This window comes from Danio rerio, chromosome 22 (genome assembly GCF_049306965.1).
Source record: "Danio rerio strain Tuebingen ecotype United States chromosome 22, GRCz12tu, whole genome shotgun sequence".
NCBI classification, from domain to species: domain Eukaryota; kingdom Metazoa; phylum Chordata; class Actinopteri; order Cypriniformes; family Danionidae; genus Danio; species Danio rerio.
In genome coordinates this window covers 28,088,667-28,112,247 of record NC_133197.1, presented here as the reverse complement: position 1 = coordinate 28,112,247, position 23,581 = coordinate 28,088,667, and the positions used below count along the sequence as shown (strand labels likewise).

Sequence of the window (23,581 nt, the reverse complement as noted above, 5' to 3'; positions counted from 1 at the left end):
AATTCAATTATCCCATAAGGATAAAGTGATAAGAGAGTAGCGCTAAGCTCTCATATCAACAATCGACAGTGAAACGTCTACATACATTCCACCAAATCCTCCTAACCTCATGCATTGTCAGAATACAAATGCAAATAAAGGGAAAATAAAACATTGTAATAAACATACACATCTACTACCTCAGGTATTTGATTTGAACATGAACCATAGACCTATAACTCGTCCATATAAACTGAGAAAATTGAGGGAAAATAAACCCTCTCTTAAACCTATATGTAGACTGCTAATTTGCAAGAGCACGTAACAGAGACCTACAAGCAGCTTTTACATTTTGCTTTGCATCTTGAATGACAGCCTGACCTGACATTGTTTGAATCAAACGATCAACTGGCTTAATAACACGACCAAAGCGTGATCTCACTTGTGTGACAAGTGTAGAACTTGGTGATACACTCACTCTGTCAATTATGTGCATGTTTGTAGGGACGTGTGAGCTGGAATGGGTAGACCAGACTGTCCCTGCGTCTGAATTCTGCGCATTTGAACTGCCAAGTGCTTTATATCCAGAGACAGATATTGTCACTTCATTGGACAAATCAGATACAAGACTTCCTGATGTAGCAGGAGTAACTGTAGTACCAGGAACTGTCAGAACTTCACTCAATGCTTGATCGGTATTAGACTGAACACATTCCTCAGGCAGGTCTGAAACCCAGCTAATGGTTCTGTCTCTGGCACTAGATTCCTGAACAGACATAGAATCCACATGGTCATAGTCATTGATGACATCATCCTGTATGGATGGAACCTTGCCTCCCATCATCACTGATCCTTCCAAGGTAACTCCATTACAGCCATCCTCTTCATCATCAGACACTTCCACATCCCTTTCTACAGGATCATTGCCAATGGCACTTGAGCAGATGACAGAAGGTGAGTTTTGACAAGAATCAGATACAACAGACATCTGATCCGACTGAGGGATTTCTACATTCACAGGTTTAATTTACTACCAACAGCAGGTTTTTTACTACCAACAGACCACTTTTTCCTGCCCTGTAGATGGATTACGGATTCAGTAAGTATGTGTGTCTGGTCTACAATCCACAACAGTATAAACTGTTGACTCCCACCTGTCAGCGATTTTCTTTTTGCCCCTTTCAGTTTTGTTTGCCAGGAGTACTTGATCACCTATCTCAATGATCAACCCCTTCACCTTTTGGTTGTATATCTCTGCATGTCTTCGTTGCTCTTTCGTAGCATGCTTATGTGCGATTAAGGATGCCTCTTTCAGGTCTTTCACCAGAGTGGACACAAATTTGTCACAACTTGTTACAGTAGGATCATCCAAAACGGAATGAAAAAGAATGTCAATAGGTAAACGAGGCACCCGTCCGTACATCAGATAAAAGGGAGCATATCCTGAGGTATCGTTTATGGTGCAGTTATACAGGAATGAGAGAGTCTGTAACCGTCTAGGCCAATCTCTTTTTACATCTGGTGACAAGACTCTGATCATATTTCCAAGGGTTCTGTTAAAGCATTCTACACTTCCATTACCCATCGGGTGATACGGTGTGGTATGTGACTTACTAACCCCAGAAACCCTTAAAAGCTCACGGATTAGCTTGCTTTCAAAACATGCCCCTTGATCACTATGGATCCGCTCTGGAAGGCCATAAATGCTAAAGTACCTGTCCCATAAAACCCTGGCAACTTGTTTGGCGGACTGGTCTCTACACACAAAGGCTTGTGCCAGTCTTGTAAAATGATCGGTTGCTACTAAACCGTCAACAGACCTGTTATTGGAATCTTCCGCTGACCAGAAGTCTATGCAGACAAGTTCTAATGGTCTACTTGTTGAAATGTTCTCCAAGGGTGCTCTTCCAGAAGGATTCGTAGTTTTGTTCCGAAACATTTGTGTACATATTCTCTTAAAGTTCGTTCCATGTTCAACCAAAAGAATCGCTGCCTGGCCAGGCTAATTGTCCGAGTCTGTCCTTGATGGCCACAATTATCATGGATTCCTTTCAGAATCACTTCTATCAGGGACTCAGGGACAACATACTGATAGCGTTTTGTTTTGGACAGTTGATCACGAGACACTCTGTATAACACACCATTCCTGACAACCAGTTTCTCCCAGTGCTTCAGATATCGAACAACAGCCACTGACTCCTTCATTCTTTCTCTTCTAGAAGGTCTACGGAGGCGCTCAACATAATAGAAGACTCTAGACAAGTGCTTATCACTGAGTTGTTTTTCATGCAGCTCTTGTTCAGAATATGCTGGCAGTGTATCCTGTCCCACTGACATCACTTGAGGTAGGTGATCGATGGAAGTCATGGCTCGAGCCTTTGCACCAATGTTCTACTCCAAATGTGAATCTAATGTGGCAGAGACCTCATCCTTAGGAATCACCATCAGTTCATCCATTTTTTGAATGTTGTGACTATACATTTGTTTCGCGTTAAGGACACTTTGCCTTTCTCCTGAATCACTTGAAATCCTAAAGGCATCCTGCACTGAACCTTTTGACATTCCTCTAGACTCAGCTAGAAGGGCACCATAAGGCTCCTTGAGCAGTCTCTGTACAATCTCAGCTTTGACAAATGGAACCCGGCTTAGGGCATTGGCGACAATGTTTTGGGGACCAGGCACATACTTGATGTTGAAGTTGAAGCTTGCCAGTTTAGCCACCCAGCGCTGTTCAGAGCAATCAAGTTTGGGTTTTGTTAGGATATGGGCTAAAGTATTGTTGTCAGTGAAGACAGTGAATTCATGGCCCTTCAGCCAATGACTGAATTTATCGCATATAGACCACTTCAAGGCCAAAAACTCCAAATGATGTGCTGGATAGTTTTGCTGTGAGCAAGAAAGGGACTTCCTGGCAAAAGCCACTGGCCTGGCCTTGATCTCCCCCTCTGGAACCTGTGAGAGCACAGCTCCAACCCCGTCTAAGGATGCATCCGTTGCAAGCACGAAAGGGCGATTAAAATCCTGATGGGCAAGGACAACACTTTCAACCAACAATGTTTTCAACTTCTCAACAGCCTGGACCAGAGCTTCTGTCCAGTCACTGGGTTTCAGTTTTTTATTTGAACTAACATTACCCTTTTTCCCTGGAATTCTTGCTTTTGCCTTCTGTCCTTTCAAAAGACTATAAAGAGGCTTTGCAACTGCTGAATAACTTGGAATGAAGTGTTGGTAGTAATTCACCATTCCCAGAATTTATCTTATTTTGTTCTGAGAAGGAGTTACTCCATCTTGCTCCATCAAATCCAAACTGCTCATTTTAGAGATGCTCTCAACTTTGCTTGGGTCTGTGGAAACACCAGTCTGATCAATGATGTGTCCAAGAAACTTCACCATTCTTCTCATAAGGAGACATTTTTTGGAGCTAGTTTAAGATTGTACTTGCGGAGCCTGCCAAACATCATTTCCAAGCGATCAAGAGCAGTCCTTTCATCTGGGCCAAAAACAATCAAGTCATCCAGGTAACACAAGAGACTGAGGAAGTTTTCATCCCCAAGTATACTGGTCATCATACGCATGAAGCTCCCGGGACTGTTGCAAAGGCCTTGAGGTAAGCGATTATACTCAAAAAGACCCGTGGGTGTCGTAAAAGCGGTGAACTTGCGGTCTTCTTCGTGCAATGACATGTTATAAAATCTGGACTTTAAATCCATTGTGCTGAATAAAACATTTCCGCCCAGAGCTGCTGTAAGGCTGGTATCAGAAATGATTACTGTAAGGTTGATATCAGAAATGATTACTGTAAGACTGCTTTTGGAAATGATCAAATATTCAGGCTCTAACAGGAACAGACACCTGATAAACATAAAAGAACTCTCATGGCAGAGATGGCAGAGAACTCAGGGAATCTGTATGCAGATATCCCGCACAACTTCTGTGTGTAGATTTCATCTCCAGGTAAACATTTCTAAAACCTCTTTTCATTATGTTTACAGATTTGATTTGATTAATTTGATGATGTTTTTATTGTTTTAGATTAGATTATATTTTGTCTGTTGTTTGAATTGGATTTGAATGATTACCTTTGTTTACCTGTTTAATAAATTGTTATGTTTGAACATATTTTGCTCACTCTGTAATTATTAGTCTTAGTAGATTACACTGAATCCTTGTTTCCGCACGTCTTGTGTCAGGTCAGTAGACGGACTAAAATCCAGTTGAGATGGAGCATTGGGCACACTAATTGTGTTTTAGGGATCCGACTGATTCTTAATATTGATTCAAGTGTACTTAGGTGGAAAGGGCGTTAACTTCCGTCTAACCTCTAATTAGAAATGATGATTGTCTTAACTCAAGGGTGTACACCTAAGTGGGACTAACTAAAGTATTTTAGAACGAGCACGCTGGTAGCGGCTATCTAAAGTATTTGTCAATTACCTCTGTTTAATATTCAAGACTGACCGGAGTGTGACCGTGAGTGACGCCTTCGGCCGAGGCGATTTCTCTGAGCGACATGAGCACCCGAATGAACGGATGTAATGGTTAATAGTGAAAACAAAAAGTTCAAACATTCTTCCAAATTCCATCTAAATTAACAAATTATAAATCATCATTATTATTATTAACTATTTTAAATAATATATATAACATGGAGTCAGATAAAATTCTGAGATAATACATAAGAGGTATATTACTTTATTTTAATGTCTGCTGTTTATGAAAAGATAGTGACGCGCAAAGACCCTTCTGCCGTGCCATTGGCTGCCGCCGTTGGACCAGTGGGCCGGATCTTACACTGCCAAACAATCCGCCTGATGCGGAAGAGGATGTGAATCCTTCAATGTCCGTCTGTTTAACCAGCGGAAATCTGTACATATCCGCAGGTCCCCATTTTTTTCCAGACCAAAACGAGAGGAGAAGCATACTCACTGGTAGATCGCCTAATTATTTCCTTTTCCTCCATTTCAGTCAACACTTGTCGGAGTTTTTGATACTGACTGGGTGCTACTCGTCTGAATGGCAGCCTGAATGGTCTGGTGTCTGTGAGATGTATCCTGTGGACGAAGCCTTCTGCTTTCCCACAATCAAGATGGCTATGAGAAAAAACATCTTTGTAACTTAGAATCAAATTAACCAGCCGCTGCTTACATTCATCTGAGATGTCACATGAGTCAATAACTAGACTGTCCAGATTAACTGACTTGAGTTGCTCACTCACAGGTAACACATCCGCTGATTCATTGGATAATCTTGTTGTGCAGTTTGTCAAAGAAGGACTGACAGTATTAGAATGATCAAAATCCTCAAGTGCAATGCATGGATAGAGATCTGCAACTTTTAATAACACAGGTCTGCCTGACGTGTTAATGAGCTTTAAGGGGACCCAACCATCTCCCCACAGAGACGTGACTAGCCTAGCCACCATGACACCTCTGGGAGCAGAGTGAGAAGACATTGACTCAGTCATAACTGCACTCCCTGGAGACAGAACCACATTTCTAGGCAATTTTCCCCATATCAAATACTCACAGCCTGGCTCAAGATGAACAGCAGAGTTGCATCTTACTGTTCCCAGTTTCTCAGGTATCTCCTCTCCTCTCCAACGATTCAATCCAGCCAGCATTGCCAAGAAGCTTTCACACTCTGGGTCTGAGGAAGTTGGTCTAGACACTGCTTGCCAAAATCCATCACTCAATTTGAAGTATTTGAGAATGTGTTTGATAACAATAGTTCCAAGTATCACCTCATCATGTTGTCCAGGAACAACTAAGGTAGGAACTATCATCTTTATACCATAAACTTCCATGGTAAGGTTAAATGACGATTTTGGTTTCACATGCAGCCCTCCACAGCCTACCAGGGTAACATCAACAACAAACTCATCACATTCATTTACTGCACCGGCTGATCTTAGAGTCTTTTCAGCAGATTCATTTATAGTGCAGGCCATTGAGCCGCTATCCAACATTGCATTCATTGTAACCACCTCTCCAATCTTCACTGGCGTGTAAAAGAGACTGTCATGTCCACCAACAACATTTGTATTCTGGTAAATGATTTTTGAATTTTCACAGTTCACTTCGGCTGAAAGATTAGCAATTTGAGTCTCAAAATCATTAGCAACTTGGGAGTAATACTGGTGATGACCCGCACTGCCTCCCTCCAAATCCGGGTCTATTAGTTTCCCTCCTGGGGTGACTGGGCAGGGGGTTATTTTGGGCATTTGTTTTTATTGCGCCCTGGGGAGAAGCATGCAAAACACAGTTTGTCCATCATGCAATGAGTCACAGTGGTGTGTTTACTGTCATTACAGACCCGGCAAGCAGTTCTAACAAAGTTGCGCCGCTGTCTAGAGTCACGTCTGGTGTTAGAGACATCACATTCTTGCACTTTATCCATGAGCCGCTCCATCATCTCAACCATGCGAGTCAATAACTGATTTTCAGCTGGTTGGGTGGATTGAGCCATCATTGGGGCAGGAGGCGAGCAGGAAGAGGTTTGATGCTGTGACTGGCAGGAAATTTGTGTAGGTCCTGGCTGGTGGCCTACTTGAGTATCTGTTGACAAGCAGAATGTTTGCTTTGGAACAGCAGGTGACTCCGTCTTGGAGTGATCATACATATCATGCCCACTGCTAAACATTGTAGTCGTGTGGCTTTGTGAATTTATACTAGTATTTCCTCTGCTCCTGAATTCTCTTTGGTAATCATCAATTCTGCATTGTATTTCTTTTGCATTCCATTCTTGAATGGGCTTGCATCTAAACATGTTTGATAAACAGGGGTCAGGGCAGAATTTAATGAACATCCTCGTTACCTCCTCTTCAATGTTGTCCAAATGCTTTCCTTGCCTTAACAGCCCCTCATTTGCCAGGTCAGCTGCTTTGTTCAGCCGGATCCAGTAATCTACAGGATTCTCTTTAGGCCTTGGGAGGGTGGCATAAAAATCAGCAAGTGGCAGGCAGGAGGGGGCTTCACTAAAATACTTCATGAGGATACTATAAATCAACTCAGGCTTTGCTGTGACATTAAGTAGCATCACTGCGTATACTGATTTTAACAATGTCCTTTGTCTTTCCAGCCAGCCTACTCATCATCTCCTCCACTTGATCTTGAATCGGGCACATTTGTCTTCTCAGGAAAGACTTTGTCCGGTCTACCCACTCCTCAATGCCATACTTATCAGAAGGATCACCCCTAAATGTGTCGTGCTCTGACTTCACGTGTACTGTTAATTGGGGTGTCATCAATGTATGTGTACTCTGTTCTGTGTGTATTGGTGTCTGAGTATAGCTAGATGAGCTGGTCTGACCCTCAGCATTTACATTACCTAAACCTGCAGACATCAGTTTTGCTACTATTGACTCACCAATTTGTGAACCCAATTGGCCTATTATGTCTGTAAGATGGTCGATGGCTACTCCATCCACTCCAGGTGTTGAAGTGTAGGGACCCTCACAAGCAACCCTCCCAACTGGCGTACTATTCACAGTTCGATTTAAACCCCTGCCATGGGCAGCTTGGAACTGTGACTGTCCAACCCTCCGGCTGATACCATTACTAAAAACACCACCCTCTGAACTGTCAATTAACCATGCACCTCTACCCCGAGGAGTACCCATGTTATATGTTAAGTCTAAATCGTTATAATAGTTGTGTTTTTCAGCCATCTCGTCGTCAAAATTGCACCACAAATAAACAATTACAGCAACAGCATTAAATATGGCACAACTTGCAAAGATATTTGAATATAACTGTAGTCAAATATTGTCTAAAAGTAAAAAAAAAAAAAAAACATTTTTCATATGTCCATGCGTTGTGTTTTCAAAAAAAAAAAAGCTTGTGAAAAATAAAATGTGTTGTGAAAAATAGTGTATCGTCCCAATCACAGTGTGTGCATGTGTAAATACTGTTCACGCCTGAAGAAACGAAAGCTTGATCCGCTGATGAACTTGTCACACGCAGCAATCACGGTCGATCTGTGTTGAACTGATCGGGTAATCCAAACGAGTCACGGCACCAGTGTAACGGGTGTCCCATCAGCAACACACCAGTCCGTATTAACTCAGATCTTGGACTCATTGAAAGAAGCCATACACCATTGCACTCAATCAGATTTATTATCTCCGTCTGAGATAAAACTGAGATAAAACAAAGATATGTAATGCAGGAAAATGCAGCATTAACATTCAGCTCTCTCTCTAAAAGGGAAAAATACAAAAGCTCTCTCGTTGGGATATTGTATACAACTCTAAAATGCATTAGCAATGTAATGCATTGCTAAAAAAACATTAGGAATCCAAAACAGGAACTAATGTATTATTTTCACAACATACACATCTGTTTCGCTCTGAAATTATATAAAATTGTTTATATCATCCCTTTTGAATCAATTTGCGAGAGAGAGAGACGAGCTGCGCTTACCTTTCCCAGTCACTCCGATCTCTGTGAACCTACGGTAAGCGCAAAGGGAATTACAGTTAATTACAGTTTAATTATAGTTAAAGTTGGTTAAATGACTTAAGGTGATTGTGTTTCAATTAGTAACTGATACCAAAGAGCTTAGAATGGGAAATTTGGGGAAACAGCCACTAGAGGGCGTGCCTTTAAAGAATTTAAAGAATTAAAGAACACCGTACATTAAAAACAAGGACAATAAAACAACAAGAGGAATAATATAAAAGTATACACAACAAAAGTGCAAATACAATTAACCCAGCAGTTGGGTTAGTGCCCATTACACCCAGAATTTGGTTGAAATACTTTTACAGTGAACACACTCACCCAATTCACATACTTATACTGCGCCCTAAAAGTATGTACTTTTTTTGTAAAGGAATCTTATATACCTTTGAGTTTGTAACAGAAGATGTTAGCTTTGGGACATACCTGTACTTCTTCCTCGTTAACAATCATCTCAACATCATTCACATTTTTTTCATATTTAATTATCTATTGGAGAAGCAGCAGCAGGATAATCTGCTCATAAATGCTTTGGATAATTAAGCATTCAGAAGTTAATGTTCAAACAACTCATCTTGATAGGAGTTCACATTGTTGTTGCAGATTAAATAAAACACAGAAAATGTGTTATTTTAAAAAACGTACTATATATACGCTAGATACATTTCTGGAAAGTGTCAAATTAATCCCAGGAGCTATGTCTTTTTGCAGTTTTTGTTTCGCAAATCCACCACTGTGTATGCTTTTTCAGATCTCAAATTAATCCCGCGAGTGCCATTCATGCCTGCTGTTCTCACATAAATACACCAGAGGCCGCTGTCGACTGACTGAATGACTAACAGACTGACTGATTGACTGACCCATCCTCCTCTTTCCCTAAACCCAACCAATAGTGTTTTCAAAAGCACTGTTTGACCCGCCCACCCTGGGTTTCCCTAAACCCAATCGACAGTGTTTTAAAAAGCAATCGAGAAAAAGAAAAACCCTTTCCTGATTTTTACCTTTTTATTTTATACTTCGCAACATTCTTACCCTGTTATTTACATGTTTACTTTATTTTGTGGCTTCTGTTTTTGTCTTACCAACTTTTTGGCACTGTTTTTTGCCGGACTCGAACCCTGTCGTCATGGTTAACCCCTATCTGCATCTCAAGTGAACTACTGGACAAACTGGTAATGCTTGATTCACACGGGGCTTTAGCGTCAACTCTTGACAAAGGGCTTGTCTGAAGTTGCATCATACTGTAGCGTCAGCCAATGAAAAAAGTCAGCGTTTGAGGGTTGGTCTCGCACATCTGCCATGTTTGCAATTTATTTACACTTTTTACTTGAGTTTGTAGTTCAAATAGAGTAGAGTAGAACAAATTCATGTCCAACACGCAATGAATTTTGAGCAATAATAGCGGTTACAGAACGGACACATACACAATTTTCACAGAAAACAATAGACCATCCTGAAACCATTGGCATACTCTTTTTTTGAACATACTACAGTTTGGAAGATACTAATTCTATTTTAAAATATTATTTCTGATGGATAGTATGCAAATTGTGATGGAGCATATGTAATTACTGGGTTTCTTCTTTGTGGTGTATTTGGAGTTTCTGCATGAGATCGCCCTCTAGCAATTAGAGGAGATTTGCTACAGATCACATCATGCTTCCCTGACAATATGTGAATAAAAATAGCAAATTTGCACGTTCACATATGCAATTTCAAGTAGAGGAATTGTCCAATCCTACTTGAAGAGTACTGGCAATGAGGCTAAAAATGAAAAATTTTAATACAGGCCATCAGGAGGGAACACAGTTTTGAAGAATGGTTCTGTGTCTCCACGATCAAAGCGAGTTTTTTTTAAACGTTGTTTAGTTCATCAGGAAGGGTAGGTTTACTGGTTGGGAACTGCTGGGGGGTTGCAGTCTGCAAGATCATGAATGGTTGCCCACGTACAGTATGCTAAGGTTATCGTCAAAAAATTTCTCAGAATTACAGGGCATTACAAGGAGCACACCTGGAGACTTCCTGCTCTATGTCCTGGTATATGCCAGGCCAAAACATGGTTTCTCTGGCCCTGCGCTTTGTTGCTTCTATGCCTGGGTGACCTTGATGCAGCTGCCTGATGTAATAGCATTGCAGAGAGTGGGGAATTACAAAACGCTGTCCACGGAGCAGCAAGCCATTATCGACTGTTAGTTCATTCTTTTTGGCATAGAACTGCCTGAGGTCATGTGGTAGCTTCTTTCATGAATCAGGCCAACCTACAGAAATGATCTTAGATAAGCGCCTGCATAGATAGTCGGTCTGTGTCTCCTGTCTCAGTTCCTCAATTCTCCTTGAAGAGAGAGCTTCCACTGTCATCACATTATAGTCTTCAGTATTGTCGGCCCAGACGGTGGAGGGCAGGTGTGCACGTGAGAGGGCATCTGCCAGGTATAGCTCTTTGCCTCTCTTGTAAATTACATGGAGTTTATAACACTGCAGCTTTAGCATCATGCTCTGAAGGCGTGCAGAAGCCAAGGGTAGCAGCTTTTTCAGAGTAGTAATAAGAGGCTGATGATCCATTTCTATGGTTACTGGGGGCCATATATATAGTCGTGAAATTTCTGACAAGCATACACAAGGGCCATCAGCTCCTTCTCAATCTGAGCATATCGTGACTCAGTCTCTGTAAGCGCTCTTGAGGCAAATGCCACTGGTTTGTTGTTCTGTAGACAGACAGAACCCAAGCCATGCTGAGAGGCATCTGCAGACAACAGCACTGGCTGGAGCACGTCAAATTACTGGAGAACAGGTGGACTCGTGAGGAGTTCTTTAAGTTTTGTGAATGCTGCCCTGTGGTGTTCCTTCCAGCTCCATTTCACATCCTCAAGCAGGAGTTGACGCAGGGGTGCTGTAATTTCTCTATAGTCTGGGATGAATTTTGACAAATAATTGGTCATTCCCAAGAACCTCTGAACATCATGCTTATTAGCGGGGGTTGGCATAGAGCTGACTGCATCTGTCTTTGTAGAGTTAGGCTTTATGCCCTGGTCAGTTAGAAGATGACCTACATACAAGACCTCAGACACCCGGAAAAGGCACTTGTCAGGGTTCAGTTTAAGATTTACAGCACGAATTCTGTTCATGACCTGACGAAGGCGCAGATCATGCTCCTCTGTTGTGCTGCCCCAAATGAGAATGTCATCAACAACAATAAAACATGGCTGTCCTTTAAAGAGCTGCTCCATACACCCTTGAAAACTTCACTTTCCTGTGGATGTTCCAAAGGGCATTCGGAGGAAGGCATATCAGCCCACCGGGGTCATGAAAGTGGTCAGCTTTGATGACTCATCACTAAATTGCACTTGCCAGAATCCACACTTTGCATCAAGGATGCTGAACACCTTGGCCCCTGGCATGTCAGAGACCACCTGTTCTATTGTTTTCAAAGGATGATGCAGCCTGAGTAGAGCTTTGTTGAGATAAACAGGGTCAATACATAGTCATACAGCACCAACTTTCTTGCATGCAGCCACCATAGAAGAAACCCACTCAGTGGGCTCCTGAACTGGCTTTATGACTCCCAGTTTGGTCATTCTATTTAGCTCTTTGATTATTTTGTCTTTCATTGCCAAAGGCACTCGTCTGGGAGCACATATTGTAGGGTGCACAGAGGGGTCAAGACGCATGTGATATAAAACAGAGAGTTTGCCTATAGTGTTGCAATCAAAAAGATCCTTATATTATGTGAGCTCAAGAGCCCCCTGCTGGAGAGCATGCACATTTGGGCCAAGTTGCACAAAACCTAATTTGACACTGTCCTGGAGGCCCAATATAGGTTTTACATCACTGTCAACTAAATGGAACTGTAGTGCTCCGCATGAGAAGTTTACATTAGTAACACCTAAAGTCTTTATGGTGTGGCCACCATAAGCCACATGGTTGACTATGTGGCTGTGGTCAACATGAGCGTCTGGGTCAATGTGCTGGAGATCACCTTTGGAGAGTACATGGCATCAAGCTCCTGTGTCGATTTTGACTTTAAGTTGCTTCCCTGTGCTGGGAATTAACAGTGTGGTGAATATCTCTCCTCTATCCGCTGGCATCTCTATACTATTCTACTATACAGTAAAATACATCTGCTGATTCATGTGCAACCTGTGCATCAAGTTCACTTATTCTTTGTGTCTGCCCTCCCCTGCGTATGGTGTTGGTTGCTCTGGTTGACTGAGACAGACTTTGTCCAGGTCTATTGTAGGTGCGTGTTCTGCTCGATCTGCAACATTTACAGAAGTGGTTCTATTTTCCATAGGCATTGCATCGCTTGTTAAAAGCTGGACAGTTGCTGCGCTCGGATGAATGCTGGCTACCACAGTTTGAACATGGGGAATACTGTAGGGCACAAACTTCGCTTTCTTTCTTAAGTTCTTTGATAGCTGCTTCTTTTTTATTTCTTTGTTTCCCTTTTCAGACTGCTCATGTAGCATGCATATTTCAACAGCTGAGTTTAGAGTTTTAGATTTTTTTTTTTTTTTAGCAGCTGTGTGCGGATATTGTCATTGTGAATGCCACATACTAATCGATCTCTTATCAGTTCGTCATGCAGTGTTCCAAACTCGCATTTTTTTGCAAGTGTCTTTAACGTGGCAGCATACGACTGAATTGTTTCATGTGGCTTCTGATTTGTTGTATTGAATGCATGTCTGTCCATAAATACATTCTTTACAGGCAAACAAATCGCCTCAAACTTCTTAACCAGTACCTTTGCATCCTCCGGATCTTCCCTCTCCTCAAAAGTGAAAGTTCCATATTTATCTTATGCATCGGGACCGGCGAGGTTAAGAAAAGTGTACGCTTGGACTTTTGCGGTCGATGCTGAAAAACCGGCGTTACTGTATATGTGCCACTCGCGCTTAAACTTTGTCCTGTTGTCCGCGATATTTTCGTCAAACATGCGGGGGTCAATCTTGCCAAGTCCTTGTGCCATAGTCAGTACAAGCTTACTTCTGACACCATGATGATTTGTATGAATAAATAATGTTAGATACTTCTTTGTGTAACTGCGGTCTCGCCGTCTTCTTTATTTCACCAACCAACTGTAATAAATATGGCCGACCAGACACATAATTATTTTGCTTTTTATTCCACAACCGAGCCAACTTTGCCCAGAGAAGACTCGAAACCTGATTCCAAGGTATTTACGACCCAAAAGGAATGTGCCATGTGGCATTAAACAAAGGACAGTTCAGGACCCTTTAAGCTGCTTGTCTAAGACTAAGGCGCAGGGAGAATAACCTTGAGCTTATTTTTACAGTAATAATGGTGTAGATATGTGAGCACTTTAATCTATAATATAATTTGTTACAGATCATTGATGTAGATCAATGACTGACTCCCACTGAACGCATTGAGGGCAAAATATCCTCATGACGGGCACAAACTGTCGCAAAACACTGCTGAAATTGGAGCCAGCACATGCGCAGAAGGACATTCCCCGTGGAGCCAAAGGCGGAGCGAGGCGGAGCCGCGATTTCAAACTCCCACCCGCCCAAACTCTCTCACGTCAATCAACTGCGCCCCGGAAGTTCGCTGACTGCACTTTATATTTATTTATTTTTTACAGATCTTCAACGGTAAATACAATACAGATAACAACTAAAATTTAAGAACACAAAATGATAAATTATACATTAGTTAACAGTAGTGACATATGGTTTTCATAATTATTTATAGTGTAAATAACGTTAGTGTTGTTTTAACAAAGTTAGCATCATAGTTTATAACGAGCAATTGTTTTTCTCAAACAATTATATATTTAAATTAACCTTTGCTTTAAATCTTATCTTCAGTTTAGAATCAGAAATGACATCAGCAGCCGTCACAGCCACCACTGAGGCCAAACGTAAGTATAAAGGAATAATGAAATAAGTTATTTGTAATAATTACATAACGTAATAAAATAATTATAATTGTAATTTTTGCGTGTTTGTACCTGTCATTTTCAGTTTGTTCGGATTCAGCCATAGCTGTATTTGGAATGTTCAATAAATGATTTAATCAGTGATTTTACAATAAGTGCATTTATTATAGCATACTACAATACACCAGATTAGTGTTGTCAAAAGTACATAATACTACAGTATTTATCAGTTCACTATAGTTAATACTACAGTAAGTTAATACTACAGTATCCTGGTGGGCTAATTTATTTAAGTTCAATGCACCTTACTACTGAAATGGTTCAAAAACACTATAGTATTTATTTACTATAAATTATTATAGTATTTTTCATGTGGTATATGCCCAATATAGATTAAAAACAGCTCAGCAAAATGTTTTATGCTGCCTTACCTTTACAAGGGCCTTGAATCCTGGAGATTTTCAGTGCTTAATGTATGACAGAGATATTCTAATTGATCATTTCAAAATAAAGTTGAAAATAAAAACAGTGCTAAAATCAGTGCATGGTAAAGAATTGTTTATTATTTATTCTCCTGTGCTTAATTTGCAGCAAAAATAGATTGACTTTTCCAAAAGTAAATAAATAAAATATTATAACTACTTAATAAATAACATTTGGTCTTTAGTACTACCTTTGCCAACTAACAGTTAAAACAAGAAGTAATAAATACAATAACTGCTTAAATTACTGTTTTATTTAAATTACGGCTTTTGGTAAATTATTTTTAATGTCACAACCAGTTTTTCAGGGCTACTTTGAGAAATTCTGACATACAGCATAGGATGGCTTTATAAAATGTAAAAAAAAATAATTTGATGTAAGCAACACACAATAAACAAGTTTCCTTTAAAAATGAAAAAAGTTTTTATTATTATTTTTTTAATTATTAATTTACAATCAACAGGACCAAGAATATACATTGTGGGAGACAGCTACATTCACCGTGGGGAAAAAAAGAGCGAGAGAGATGACTGGGAGAAACCTGGGACTAAATGCCCTCATCCAGTGGTTTGGTAGGGGAGGGATGATTTGGAGAAACGTCCTCCCGTACTTTGAACAGTGCCTCCAAGGAAGAGCTGTGCCAGACATTCTCTTGGTTCACTGTGGCGGAAACGATCTTGGAAAAACCAAGAGTATCCATCCTGCCGCAAGAATAAAGCAGGACTTGCAAAACCTCCACAGGAAGTATCCAGAGATGAAAATAATATTCTCTACAATAACTCAGAGAAACCTGTGGAGGTCTGCACAACCTTAAAAAAATTGAGAAAGCACGGCGCTTCATTAACAGTGTGATGGCTTCCTTTATCTCATGTATTGATGGAGCCATTGTTCATCATCGTCAGAAAGCGTAGACATCCTGGACATTTTTTGCCTGATCTAGTTCATTTGACCCCTTTGGGAAATGATATTTTTTTAAACATAATTGCCCAGTGTTTGAAAGACCAAATCAGGTAGGGTTTGAAGTGAACTGCTGGATTTGAACTTTCTAACCAAAGTTGTGACATAAAAAATTTCCAGAAATTTTAAACTTTGTGACGTTTGATGAACAACATATTTTATTTATTTAAAAAAAAAAATTTCAAGGGAAACCATCACACTGACATCTGTCACAGCTGTTCCTTTTCAATACTTTTCTTTGTTCTTCCAATTTCCCCATGGTGAATGTAGCTAAGATTTTGTAAATAAATGTTCATTTTTACATTTATACGTGTCTGTGCTTTTTTGTTATAATTTATTAACAAAAGAACATTACATATATATATATATATATATATATATATATATATATATATATATATATATATATATATATATATTGTATGATAAATAATTCCATAGTAAGTTACTAACTTAGCATGATGACCCAAGACCTACCTCAACTTAAAAAAACATCCATTAAAATCATGATAAAATATTCCTTAAACAAAAACAGATTGCTTGCCTACATTTAGCTGCTTTAACGGTATTATTAATTACCAAACTGGGTAACTACATGCCAGTATGTATATATATGTATGTATATATATATATATATATATATATATATATATATATATATATATATATATATATATATATATATATATATATATATATTTTTTTTTTTTTTTTTTTTTTTTTTTTTTTTTTTTGTGTAATAAGATTAATGCATTGCACTACAGAAATAATTATTTGTCCAACATCTATCTTTCTAATGTTACTTCATATAAATTTATACAATTGAACTTTTAGCTGTCAATACATTGTGTGGCATTTTAGAACTGTGAACTTTTTAATTAGTGATTCAATTATAGACAGTACTTTAAAATGAATGGACAGAACTGCATGAAGTGTGGATGAGTGCTAAACGTGCTGACTCCATGTTGTCACTATGTTGCACTGGGTGTACATCTTGGGTAGGTTCTGTATAGGAAATACAAAGAAAAGCATTAATGAAAAACATTTTATTGCAAAGCTCATGTACCAAAACTTGAAAGTGCCACAAAGTGCACTGTTGCAATAAATTAAACTAATTTCTAATATGTACAGATAGTGGGGTTATAAATTAAGATAATAAACAATTTTAAATTTGATCTGTGTTGAAAAAAGTACAGTTTAAAAATAACACAACATAATTTTTTTATTTTTTAAATTAATTAATTAATTAAAAAGTAAAACTTTTTTAATGAAAAGAATGACAGGTTTGAATATATTATTTTTTCCTAACACTGTCTACATAGTAGATATGTGGCTTTGGCCTACTGCAAATTTTTCATAGTTTTATATGCTCCTTTATTACCTCAAGAAAGGGAAATATAAGTGTCTTTATTAATTAACTCACCTTTATTTTTGTTTCGTCTCTCTTCATTATCCCCAATGAGCCTATAAGGTAGGAATGACAAAAAATATATTTCACATACCAGATCCAAACAGAATTTTAACAAAGTGGCCCATCTTAGTAGAAAGCCCACTCACCACGTCAAGGTGCAGGCCATTGAGTGGGACACAAGACAAGACAAACAAGACGAACTTAGACGAGACAAAACAGATTTCTACATGTAAAATGTAACTATATACAAAAATATTAACTAAACAACGTTTATAGAAACACAAATAAGAACATTTTTAACCTGAAATAAAAGGAATACTATTTTTGGGGTATTTTCAGTATTTTTATTCTAAAACAATAATATAATTGGAACTGGAAGTGCAAACTGCATTTATAACAAAATAGTCATAAGAAAAAATTTCATATAGTACTACACTAACAACCATATATGAGAGAACATATTTTAACTGTAAACCTATTTCATTTGAATTTCTGAAGAACTATTTACTAAGAAGTGCTTTGTTTGACTAAACAGATTTTAAAAACAATAATATGGAAAAATTAAGTTGGATCAGAGCAGTAGAGGCATCTTCTGTGAATGATTCAGTCCTGTTTATGCAGACTGTAAATCATTAGAAGCAGCAGCAGAACTTAAAGAGGATCAGTGGAGTAGTGGCGTCTTTTGTGAATGTTTTAATCTGGTTAACGAGGACTGTAAATTATTACCAGCAGCAACAGAACTTGAAGAGGATCAGTGGAGTAAAGGTGTCTTTTATGAATGATTCAGTCCTGTTTATGCGGACTGTAAATCAACAGCAGCAGCAGCAATAGCAGCAGCAAGTCTTCAGTAAGATCAGAGGAGACAGAGGAGGCATGAATGATTAGCAGCAAAGAGAACAATAGAAAACTACAAATAAACAAATTATTCACCATAAAAATGAATCAATTTAGTCAGTTGTCTGCGAACCATTTTGCCATCTTTTGCTATTTCAGCTCCCCTTCTTGCAAAGTGGTTAAATCTGACTTTATACCAAATGGATGCCATTTTAACCAATAAATGAATATGATTCATTTCAACGCTTGTAGCAAACATGTGGCTGTGGAGTTGTGGAAAAAGATCTCTCTCTGCACAATTTGCTAACACCTCGTTGGAAATAGCAAGTGTGATTCCATGTCCACGGGGAAGCTGACCTCCACTTGTTGTGATCTTTCTCTGAATGCATTTCTCTGTGGTCAGACACACAGACACCATGCCTGGTGATGGTTTCTGCAGACCACCTCTGTTTTTTAGATAGATGAATTTATGTGCAGCACCATCAGTTGTTAATGCCTGTGAGCATGGCAAGCAGGTGATTTTCTCTTTCATCTTCTTCACCACAAATCCTGTGATATAATGAATTGCTGCCTCTTTGTATTCAGAAAGACTGCATACATGAGGGAGGTCAGGAACAGCATCATTCTCTGGCACGTCCACTTCCACCAACTGTACTTCCAATCTTCGGGCAACATTTACAGATGCAGGTGTTGAGTTGAGCATGTAAGTGTTGTCTAGAAGCAAACAGTTCCCTGTGCCTGTTTTCACTTGGTGCCTTACAAGTAAGCGTTTGTATGCTCCTCTAAACTGCCTGGCATTAGGATTATCATTGTGACCACCTCTTGCTCTAATGGCAGCAAAGAAAAGCTCTAAGTGGTCCTGACTTAATTTGTAGGTAAGAAGATATCTGCATGGTGCATTGGGCCTTTCAACAAGATCATGATAGATGTTAAGTGCACTTCTGCCATTAGCAATGAAGCCCTATATGGCAGTCTTCTTTTTGGTTGTGTGAAGTGGCACCATCTTGTTGTACTGCTGGACCTTCAACCCACGAAGCATGGATTCTGCCTGCTTTAAAATGGTCTCAACCCGATCTTTAGTTGTTGTTTTGATTGGGGCTTTGAAACCTTTTCCAAGAGGATTTCTGCTGTTCAGTACATCAAAAGCTGCATCTACAGTGCGCAAAAACTGCACAGTTGCAGCACAACCTTTGAATTCCTCCATTTTCAAGCCTTGCTCACAGAACTCTGTAGCATCTGCCACACTGCTGCTGAAGAGCTGTGCTGCCAGATGGACTTTCATTTTTTGTTTTCGCCATTCTAAATGAGCCATCTTCAGCTTGTTTCCTAGTCGCAGACCTTCTTTTTCTTGGAGTTCATTGAGGGCTTCAATGTACTTCCACTTAATCTTATTTCCATCTTCTGTCTCAAATTCAAGGGAAGATGCAAAGGCATTGCGAAGAAGCTTTAGCATGTGGCATGCATCCAGGATCACATGTACTTTCTGAGTAGGGTCCTCAGGATCCATGAAGTAAGGCTTCATGTTGTTGATGTTTAGGTCAGCGCCAAGTTTCCTTATCATAGCCAAGTTGGTCGTGGGGGCATCACATGTAAGAGAGATAACTTTGACACCAACCTCATGAAGTCTGCTAAGGCTCTCCCTAATGACATTGGCCTTCTCTGATCCATCCATACCTGTGATGAGAAAGTATGCTATGGGAATTTTCCATGACTCATTTACAGCCACAACCATGAGGACCAAAGCCTGGGTAGCCAACGTGTTGTCAATTTCTCCAGTACCAATGTCCACATAGCCATGAAACTGGTCCCCTGCAAATTCAGTCATCTTGTGAATATACATTTCATCCATCATTAGGGCACATACTGTTTCTTTTCCTCTATCTTTATTCTCCTCTACATGACATTTCAGCGCTGTGAAAGATGCCACAGTAAATCCAGGATCAGCTGATACGCTGCTGTACCAATTTCGAATGGTGTGACTGTGTGGCAGCGCTTTCTGAAAATTGTCACGTACGTAGTCATATGCCTTTGGGGAATAAAAATGCAAGGTTGTGGCAAACTGCTTCAACTCCTCTGAGTACTTTGCGGTTTTTTTCCCCTGCTGTATTTTCAACAAGATGTGTTTTGGCACTTCATCAATTGACTCAAGCAAAGAAGCACATTCATTGGATATCAACAGCTTCTTCTTGAGTTCTGTGACGACATCCTTTAAGGTGGAGATTTTGTTTTTTAAACGCCTAGACTTTTGGGATTCAATTTTAAGCTTTTTCCTGTATTTTTGTAGAATTTGGTCAGTGGCCTGATTTTTCCGTTTTAAAGATCTCGGAGACGCAAGGTTGTAGCTGTGATCCTCTTTAATAAACTTAGGAGTTTCATGTGTGGAACTTAAAGTTGCATAACTATGATCCTCATTAATATCCACCGTTACAGCAGTGTCAACTTGACATAGGTCATTACTAACTGAGAAGTTGCCAATAGCATGTTCAATCAAGGTGGCATTGCTGTAATCAGCAGCTGAGTGCACGCTAAGAGACTTGTCAACTGGAGAATCCTTTTTACTGTGTCCTGCATCTTTGCTGAACAACAGAGAGGAGCCACTTACCTCAGAATTCTTATTTGCAAAAGTCTTGTGTCTTACCCCTACACAAGAGGATTTCACCAGATGACAAGGAAATGAGAATATAGTTGGAACTGCTGTACTTTTAAGACGCCGATTCCCCTAAAGCAGGCGTGTCCAAACTACGGCCCGCGGGCCATCTGCGGCCCGCAATCAGTTTTGTGGCGGCCCGCGAGGCTTTTTATAAATATCAATAGAATCTGGCCCGCTATACAAAAATGAACGTAATTCAATAAATAACCACCGGGTGTCGCTATTACATGCATTCAATTAAGCAGCAATTCTTGTTATGATCTATCTATCTATCTATCTATCTATCTATCTGTCTGTCTGTCTGTCTGTCTGTCTGTCTGTCTGTCTGTCTGTCTATCTATCTATCTATCTATCTATATACACACAGTTGAAGTCTGAATTATTAGCCCCTCTTTGATTTATTTCTTCTTTTTTAATTATTTCCCAAATGATGTTTAACAGAGCAAGGACATTTTCACAGTATGTCTGATAATATTTTTTCTTGTGGAGAAAGACTTATTTGTTGTATTGCGGCTAGAATAAAAGCGGTTTTAATTTTTTTATGAACCATTTAAGGTCAAAATTATTAGCCCCTTAAGTCTTCAGAACAAACCATTGTAATAAAATAACTTGCCTAATTACCTTAACTTGTAACTTGATTAACCTAGTTAAGCCTTTAAATGTCACTTTAAGCTGTATAGAAGTGTCTTAAAAATATCTAGTCAATTATTATTTAATGTCATCATGGCAAATATAAAATAAATCAGTTATTAGAAATGAGTTACTAAAACTAATATGTTTAGAAATGTGTGAAAAAAAAATCTTCTCTCTGTTAAACAGAAATTGGGGAAAAAATAAACGGGGGCTAACAATTCTGACTTCAACTGTATATATATATATATATGCGTGTCTGTGTGATGTGTGTAAAATTTGGCCCGCGACAACGTTGTTTTTTTTGCATCTGGCCCTCGGCCCAAAAAGTTTGGACACCCCTGTCCTAAAGAAAAAAACAAAATAAAAAACAAAGATGAGGAAAGAAAAAAACGACGTCTTTCAATAAACACAAATCTAGATGAGTGTGAAAAGTTTTCTTTTCTAATCTACTATTTTGAGTATGTTAGCCTGCATTATTAAAGTATATGAATAATTAAATTCATATACTTTAATAAATTGACAATAAGGATGCTGACAAAATGCTTTCCATTATCCAGTAAGAATAATGATTAAAATTCAGATTAAGATTAAAGCAGATTAAAATGTAACATTAATTGAATTTAAAATAAAGTGCATATTCCAGTACTAAGCTGTGTATTAAACATATTCATATATCTGACAAGCACTCTAGTTTTCTCTACAATCGCTGTGACAGTTTTTTCAATACATTTAACAAGTTTCCAAAACTCTTAACACAATTAGCACAACATCCGTCTTTGTAGGCTAAAAAACTATTCTTTTTGCTTTGATACAAAATGCATCCAGTTAACACTAATTTCAAATGCTTGAACTTCTTTTACAAACAAGCTCAACCAAGACCAAAGCAATGTAATGTTACAGTCAAATTTACAAATACTTTCACATTGTATGTCAGAACAGATAACATGTTCTAAACATAACTTCTATAGGCTAAAGTCAAAGTGAATAGCTGTTCATGTTGTGTATTGAAACACAAATATATTGACTGCATTTTTTTCCACCGTCCATGAGAAACAGGTTGTTGCAGTTATTCAAATACCTAAATCACAGCATATTTCCATCAAGGAACCACACTCATGATCATAAATATGTTCTTTGGGCTGAACTTGAGTGGAAAAAGAACAACAAAAGAATTCTTCCCATGCCTTGCCAGAGAACATATCAGGTGTGATGTGAATGAGAACATGTGACCAAATGCAGAAGATTACTTTTTTATTATTATTGTTATTGTGGTGCTTTTTCTGTTTGTACATCTTGTATGTCTTTTTGCAAATAAAGTTTGTACTGCAGCAACTCTGTGTCTTTTAAGTTTTATTTATTTTTACATAAACTGTACATTTTATAAAGCTACTCTGATATGGTCATTTATTTTTTTGTATTGAATTTCAGGAGCAAAAGAAAATACACGCATTTACTAAACCCAGCAAAACAAAAATGTAAAGAAGGTTCAAACATAGGGGGCAGACCTGACACAAAACAATGCAGTCTCCATAATTTCAGCAGATGATAGTTTTATTTATTTATTTATATATTTTATTTTATTTTTTGTCAATGTGTTATGATGAATGATTAAATTTTCCTGTTGGACGAGAACATGTTTTAGTCTTTTGAGTTATTATTTAATTTTAAAACAAGTTTGCAGTGTTGTGTTAGTTTATTATTGTATTTTAAACATTAGTTTTGTGGTTTAGTTTATGATGTGTGATTTTGAGCATGAAATAAACTGTTTAGTCAGTTGTGTGTTTTAGGTATATTGCTGCGTTAAGAGTTTAAGAAACTTGGTAAATGTACTGAAAAAAAAAAAAAAAGCATGCTCTTCAAAATGAGCACTGCAAAGACGGGATGAAGTTGTTGGTTTCCAGCCGTTGCGTCTCATGTTCACCACCCATTGTTTCAATCTTGCTGCATCATGCCTACCTAAAGGAAAACTACAAAACATATGCAGCTACTATCACAGTTTCAATTAGCTGCCTTTGACAATTTTATATTCATGTTTTGTTTTGTTTTTTTGACATTGTTTTATAAACTTAAAGGAATCAATAAAGTTTTTATGGAAATATAGTTCTCAGAAGCAGAAGTGAATACAAATATATAAATATCAAGTGATTTAAACAATGTCTTAATTACTTACAAATGGGAATTTACAGCTATTTGGATGTGTATTTTATGAAGGCTAAAACAAATACATTTTACTAAATAAATAAACGGATAACTCACGTCTCCATACGTTAAGATAA

General features: G+C 38.6%; 1 long non-coding RNA gene across 9 annotated transcripts in view; it reads left to right on the top strand.

The window, feature by feature from the left end:
* The window catches only part of LOC137488953 (uncharacterized), a 74,961-nt gene that overhangs the window by 7,178 nt on the left and 44,202 nt on the right, over positions 1-23,581 (top strand). The window lies entirely within an intron of this gene.